Raw genomic sequence first — 6,453 nt, forward strand, 5'->3', positions numbered from 1 at the left:
TTTAATCTCTTATGCTGACCTACAATATACCGAAACTGCAATGGAGAAAGTCGAGAAGTGAAAGAAATAACTGTATTCTCAGTGGCTAGTTTATAGCAGGTACTGAAATTCAGTGATTGATAAATACAAATTGCTTTCCAGAATTTTGCGTAACCAATATTTCTCCACCTCTGTAAAGGGAGAGAGGTATATATTCTCATTCCTTATTCAGGGATAATTCAGTCATTATAATTGCAGAATGTCCATCTTTGCTTTTAATCTTTCCATTTATACTGTAATAGGCACTGTGCATATTGTTTTTCCTGGTTCTGGGTATATCACTCTCCCTCAGTTCACTTAAGTCTTCCCATGCTTCCCTGAATCCTGACTATCCTTTCTCATTTGTTTAACCATTCCCTAATTCATGGAAATCTATTTTGTTTCCAGTTCTTTGCTACCATAAAATTTAGCTGTGAATATTCTGGAGTATGTGAGACCTTTCTGTCTCTGATCTCCTTGGCACATATATCTAGCAGGAGGATCTCTGGTTCAAGAGTATGGATATTTTAATCACATTCTTAGCCTAGAATACAATTCTTAGAGAGCGAGAATTGTTTCAATCGATTTCTTTTTAAACCTTTGTATTATCAGTACATAGTTAATGCTCAATAACAACTTGTTGACTGATAATTCAAAATTACTTTGTAAAGTGGTTAGAACACTTTACAGCTCCACCAATAAGTAGTCTGCCTACTGGCCTATTCGATTATTGGCATATTTTGTCCTCTTTGCCAATTTACTGGTGTGAGGTGAAACTTCTGTTGTTTTGATATACCATTCTCATTAGTTACCTGGAATAATTGTTTGCAGTCCTTCTGAGAATTATTTGTTCAAATTTTTTGACTACTTAGTGGGGAGTAACTCTTTGTCTTGTGGTTGATTTTCTTTAATCTTAGAAATCAGCTAGTTAGCTAACTAGATAGACAGAAGGAACATTTATTAAGCACTTATCATGTGCTACTGGACCATGTGTGGGGAATACAAATGCAAGCAAAAAGACAGTCTTTACTTTCAAGAAGCTTATATTCCAGGGGAATGAGAACACATAAAAGATAGATGAGCTGGGCAGGTAGGTGGGGGAAGGAAAGATAGGAGGAGGGGAGGAAGGTAATGGTAGATACGCTTACGCACATATTTCTGAAACCATAAACCCTGCTTACAATCTTTCATTCTTAAAACAGCATTGCATTTCTTTATTTATCAGGTGACCATTAATAGGTTTCTTCTACATCCTACATCAAACAAAACCAAGATGGAACTCCAGTGATAACAGTAAAACCCGGAGGAAAATTTAGATTCACAGGGATAAGGTCTTGGTGTTAGTAGTGGCAGGTAATGGGAAGGTGAGTCTGTTTCTTTTAAGTATACGCAATTGAAGCACCTAAGCTAACACTGTTGTCTTAGAGGTGCTTTGTGACTAGTTTTAGTGATAAGAACGATTTGTAACTAGCATATCAATTGTCAGCATGAAGATAGTTGGCTGCTATAAGTGTGTTAAGGGCAGTTAGGTGGTTCAGTGGATAGAGTGCCTGGCTTGGAGTCAGGAAGAGCCATCCTCCTGAGTTCAAAAACTGTCTCAGATGCTTACTTACTTGCTGTGTAACCCTGGGCAAGTCAGGTAACTGCCTCAGTTTCTTCATCTGTAAAATGAGCTGGAGAAGGAAATGCCAAACCACTCTAGTATCTTTGCCAAAAAAACCCCAAATGGCATCACAGTTAGACATGACTGAAAATGACTGACAAAGAACAAGTATGTTAATAATTCCCTCTTAAAATCCTTTTACTATTTACTACTTAGAAAACTTATTTAAAATAGTGTCTAGATAAGCTTAAGCCTAAGCCCTTGTTCTAATAACTACAAATTCTAAAATAGTTGTTTCAAACTACTGATATTTTTGTACATATACCTTTGAAAATGAGAGCCAAGAATCATTTATTCAAAAAAAAAGAACCTAGACTATTTTAAAATGCAGTCCCAAACTATTTCATTATCTATTTCTCCTCTCCCTTCTCTCTCCCTTTTAGCCTCCTCTCCCATTTTCAGTTAAGAACTTAGCTATATGTGACCTTGGGTCAAATCTTAGCTCTGTCTTTCAGTAGCTCACTTTGTCATCTTAACTTTCTGGAGCTCAATGAATGGGTTGGACTAGATCTCAAAGGTCCCTTCCAACTCCAAGTCATACGAACCTATGATCTGACTGTAGTTCAGAAATGCCCAACTCTTCCTGACCCCGTTTGGTTTTTTTTTTAAAGATACTAGAGTGGTTTGCCATTTCTTTCTCTAGTTTATTTCACAGATGAGGAAACTAAGGCAAATAGGGTCAAGTGACTTGCCCAGGGTCACACAGCTAGTACATGTCTGAAGCCAGATTTGAACTGGGTGGATCTTCCTAACTCCAGGCTTGGTGCTCTATCCACTGCACTTACCTAGCTTCCTGAAAGTAGCAGAAAGAGGACTGGATTTTAAGTTAGAGGACATAGGCTAAAAGCTCTGCCACTTACTGACTGTTGGAACGGGTTTGACTAGATAACTATCAATCAATCATTCAACATTTATCAAGCATCACTTTGTGCCAGGTATTACGCTAACAGCCCAGATACAAAAAGAGGCAAAGACAATCTTTACCTTTAAGGAGCTTACAATCTTATGGGAGAGATATGCAAACAAATATTTACAAAGCAAACTATGTACAGGATGAATAGGAAATAATTAACAGAAGGAATTCACTGAAATTAAGTGGGGCTGGGGAAGGCTCCTGTAGAAGGTGGGATTTTAGTTGCGACTTAAAAGAAGCCAAGGAGGTCAGTATTTGGAGTGGAGGAGGGAGAGAATACCAGGTATGAGAGAAAGCCAGAGAGAATAGAATGCCCAGGGCTGAGGGATGGAGTGTTTTGTTTGTGGAACAGCCAGGAGGCCAGTGTCACTAGATTAAAAAGTACATGGCACGGAGGGAGATGTAAGAAGGCTAGAAAGGTAGGAGTAGTCTAGGTTATGAAGGGCTTTGAATGCCAGAGTATTTAGTATTTGGTCCTAGAGGCAATAGGAGGTCACTGGAGTTTACTGAGCAGGGAAGTGACGTGATCACACTTGTGTTTCAGGAAATTCACTTTAGTGCCAGAATGGAGGATGGCGTGGGGAGAGACTTCAGACCACCAGCAGGCAACGGCAACAATTCCTGCATGAGGTGATAAAGGCCTGCACTAGAGTGATGACAGTGTCAGAGGAGGGCAGGGTGGGTATGAGAGAGACGGTGCGAAGATGAAATTCACAGTTGTTGGCATAGCTTCAATGTGGTGGGATGAGAGAGAGAGATCGATCCAGGATGACTCCTAGGTTGTGAGTCTGAGGGACTGGGAGGGTGGTGGTGCCCTCTATAGTAATAGGGAAGGTAGTGAGGGAGGTTTAGGGGGAAAGATAATGACTCCAAGGTTTCTTTCACCTGCAAATTTATGACTCTGTGCTCTAAAATTGAAGAATCACTAATCTGGCGGCCTTGAACTTTAAAAAAATATTTTTGGGTAACTCAATATTATTAGTTTCTCTTGTAATCCTATGTATTTTGTTTTATGCATTTTTGAAGTTTTATTCATTTTAAAACACCATTTTGAGAAGAAGTCTACAGGCTTCACCAGACTGCCAAACAAGTACCCACACAAAAAAAGTGGTTAGGAACCCCTGAGTTCCGGTGTCCCCTTGCTCTAAATTCTATAATCCCACTAAAGTTAGTTGGAACCAAGTTGGTATGACCCCTGGTATGATCTTCAACGAATAGGTGGTCAGGGCATCAAGGAACTGATTCTGAAGCATGAGCAATACCATGTGAGCCTGTGACAAGAGAGACAGGGCCCTGCCATGGCGCCTGAGTGCAATGTCAAAGAATACTAAGCTTTTAGCAGGCAAATCCTCTGTAAGTCGTTTACACACCTTCAACTCAGGGGAAATAATATGCCACAAACTATTTATGAGCTGTCTCAATGTTTTCAGGAAAAATCAAGAGGCTCCGTCCACACTTGGGGAAATAGAATAATTGCTTTGCGTTACATGTAGTCGGCTCCTCCTCACCCCTCTGCAGTGCAGAATTAAGTTAGAAGAGGAATTTATCTTTACAATGTTTTTCTAGCTTGGCTTTAGCCATAGCCCCTATCTGGCAAGAGTGTTTAATTACTTTAAAGAGGCTCTCTTCCCATCTGACCTGGCAGAGGTATCATCATGCTGGTTAAGTAACAGCCATTATTCCCTTACAATCGGAATGTTTATTTATTGATTAGTTACACTATACATAGGGACTTTCCCATGTAGACAATTTAAAACTTCTTTGCATGAACTTTACAAACCCCACTTTCAGATGACCTCTTTTAGGAAATCTTCCCTGATCCTCTTCTCCTCCTCCACCTTCCTTTCTCTCCTCAGATTTCCCTGGAGCATTTTATAAATTTATTCTATAGTACTCTATGTTCTATGTCCTACTTATTTATGTACATGCCATAGACCCTATAGTAGAATGCAAACTCATAGAGGGCAGATATTGTGTTGTTTTTAATTTATGTATTACAAGTGCCTTACACATAGTAGGTGCCTAATAATTTTTTAAATTGAATTCCAAATATTTTTTTCTTCTAAAAAAAGAAATGCATAGAGCTTATCCAAAAGAAAACTTAAGGACCTGTCCCAAATGACACTCCAGCCTTCATTCTCATCCTCTCCTCCCCCACTAGTACTTTTGACTCTGCCCTTAAAACCACCCTGGGCTCCAGTTAGGCAAGCTTTTACTTCATCATGCCCAGAACCAATCTCCCCGCCACAGCCTGGACGTTCAAAACCTTGGGTCCCCTTTTATTTCTCCTTTAGGTATTGTCTTGTCCCATAAGAACGGAAACTCCTTGTGAGTAAGGGCTTTCCCCTAGGAACTACACAATAAATGCTTTAGCATTCATTCATCAATCAACTATCTTTAATATCTTGAGAATGGTGAGTTATAATCAAACTAGGGCATTCAGAAGACCTTTATATCTCTTCTTTAAATTCAGTAGATGGTGAGAATACTGGCACCGGAGGGATCAAAATCTTTGAGGACCTTGTATTTTGAGAAACTGAAAAATGGTCAACTACTGTACCAGCTTGCAGAGTTATAACCAAACTAGGGCATTCAGAAGACCTTTATATCTCTTCTTTAAATTCAGTAGATGGTGAGGATACTGGCACTGGAGGGAGCAAAATCTTTGAGGACCTTTTATTTTGAGAAACTGAAAAATGGTCGACTACTGTACTAGCTTAATCTTTGGACTAAAACTTCCGAAATATAGTATTTATTTTTTGAAAAACTACGTCTGTGATTTCATCCCTGTACAGGCTCCAGATGAAGAACTTCTCTTGTCAAAGCAGATTGGCCCCATTTTCATAACTTATATTCTTGAAGAGTTGCCTGAAGAGAGTATTTCGATTATGAAGAATTTATTCCTCCAGAAAAGAATTTTCAAAAAAATCCAGACTAGAAAATAGACCAACACTTCCAGTACTCATAACAATTAAAGTTATTTTGTTCAGTGTTCTATTCCATTTTACATTCAAATAGTGTCTTCTCCAGCTCTCCTAGCTCCCCCAGCTCCCCTAGCTCCCCCAGATTGAATCTGGTGTCTGAGGCAATGAAGACACAAAGGGTAGTTTCAGCTACCAGGTCCCCAAGCAAAGCAAAGATTCATACAGACCAAGTTTTTATTTGTGGAGAATCCTACCTTCCCTTTCTGTCCACCTGTCTCACCCCACACCTTAGGGGCCTTATGCTGCATCCTTGTATGATAAGAGTTACCTGCGTCTATCTCTCCCCAAATGCTACATATCCCAAAATTACTTATCTTCTTTCTTTCCTGCTGACTCCTTCTCCCCAAATTAAAATTCCTACTCCTATCAACTATTCAAATACAATAAAAATTTATTAATCAGCTACTTTACTTAGAGGACTGTGTGAGAAGACCCTATGGATATACAACAAAGTTTAGAAAAAACAGGGGTGGGGGGTCTCAAGGAGCCCCCTAAGTATACCCTTGACAAGTCTAAGAGAGCAATCAGATTTACCTGATTAAAGCAATTCATACCATATTTGATCTTCTAAGAGGATTTACACTTTTAAAACACCATTTTATTAACCTATCATTGTAATGAGTTAACAAGACCCAAGATGATATGTTTTTTGAATTTTAAGAAAACATGCATAACAAACAAATGTGATATTTAAGTTAACAATAACAACCTTCTCATTACTTTGTAAGATGTTGTCTCAAAAACCTCACTGAAATTTTAAGCTTTCTTAGCTTAAAACTGCACTGAAACTTTTGGGACAACCTATATTACAAACAGAAGAATCCTAGGGACTTTCCTCCTCCCATTCCCAAAGAAAGGAAGCGTGGTAGAGTTGT

This window comes from Trichosurus vulpecula, chromosome 1 (genome assembly GCF_011100635.1).
Source record: "Trichosurus vulpecula isolate mTriVul1 chromosome 1, mTriVul1.pri, whole genome shotgun sequence".
In the NCBI taxonomy this organism is placed as follows: Eukaryota; Metazoa; Chordata; class Mammalia; order Diprotodontia; family Phalangeridae; genus Trichosurus; species Trichosurus vulpecula.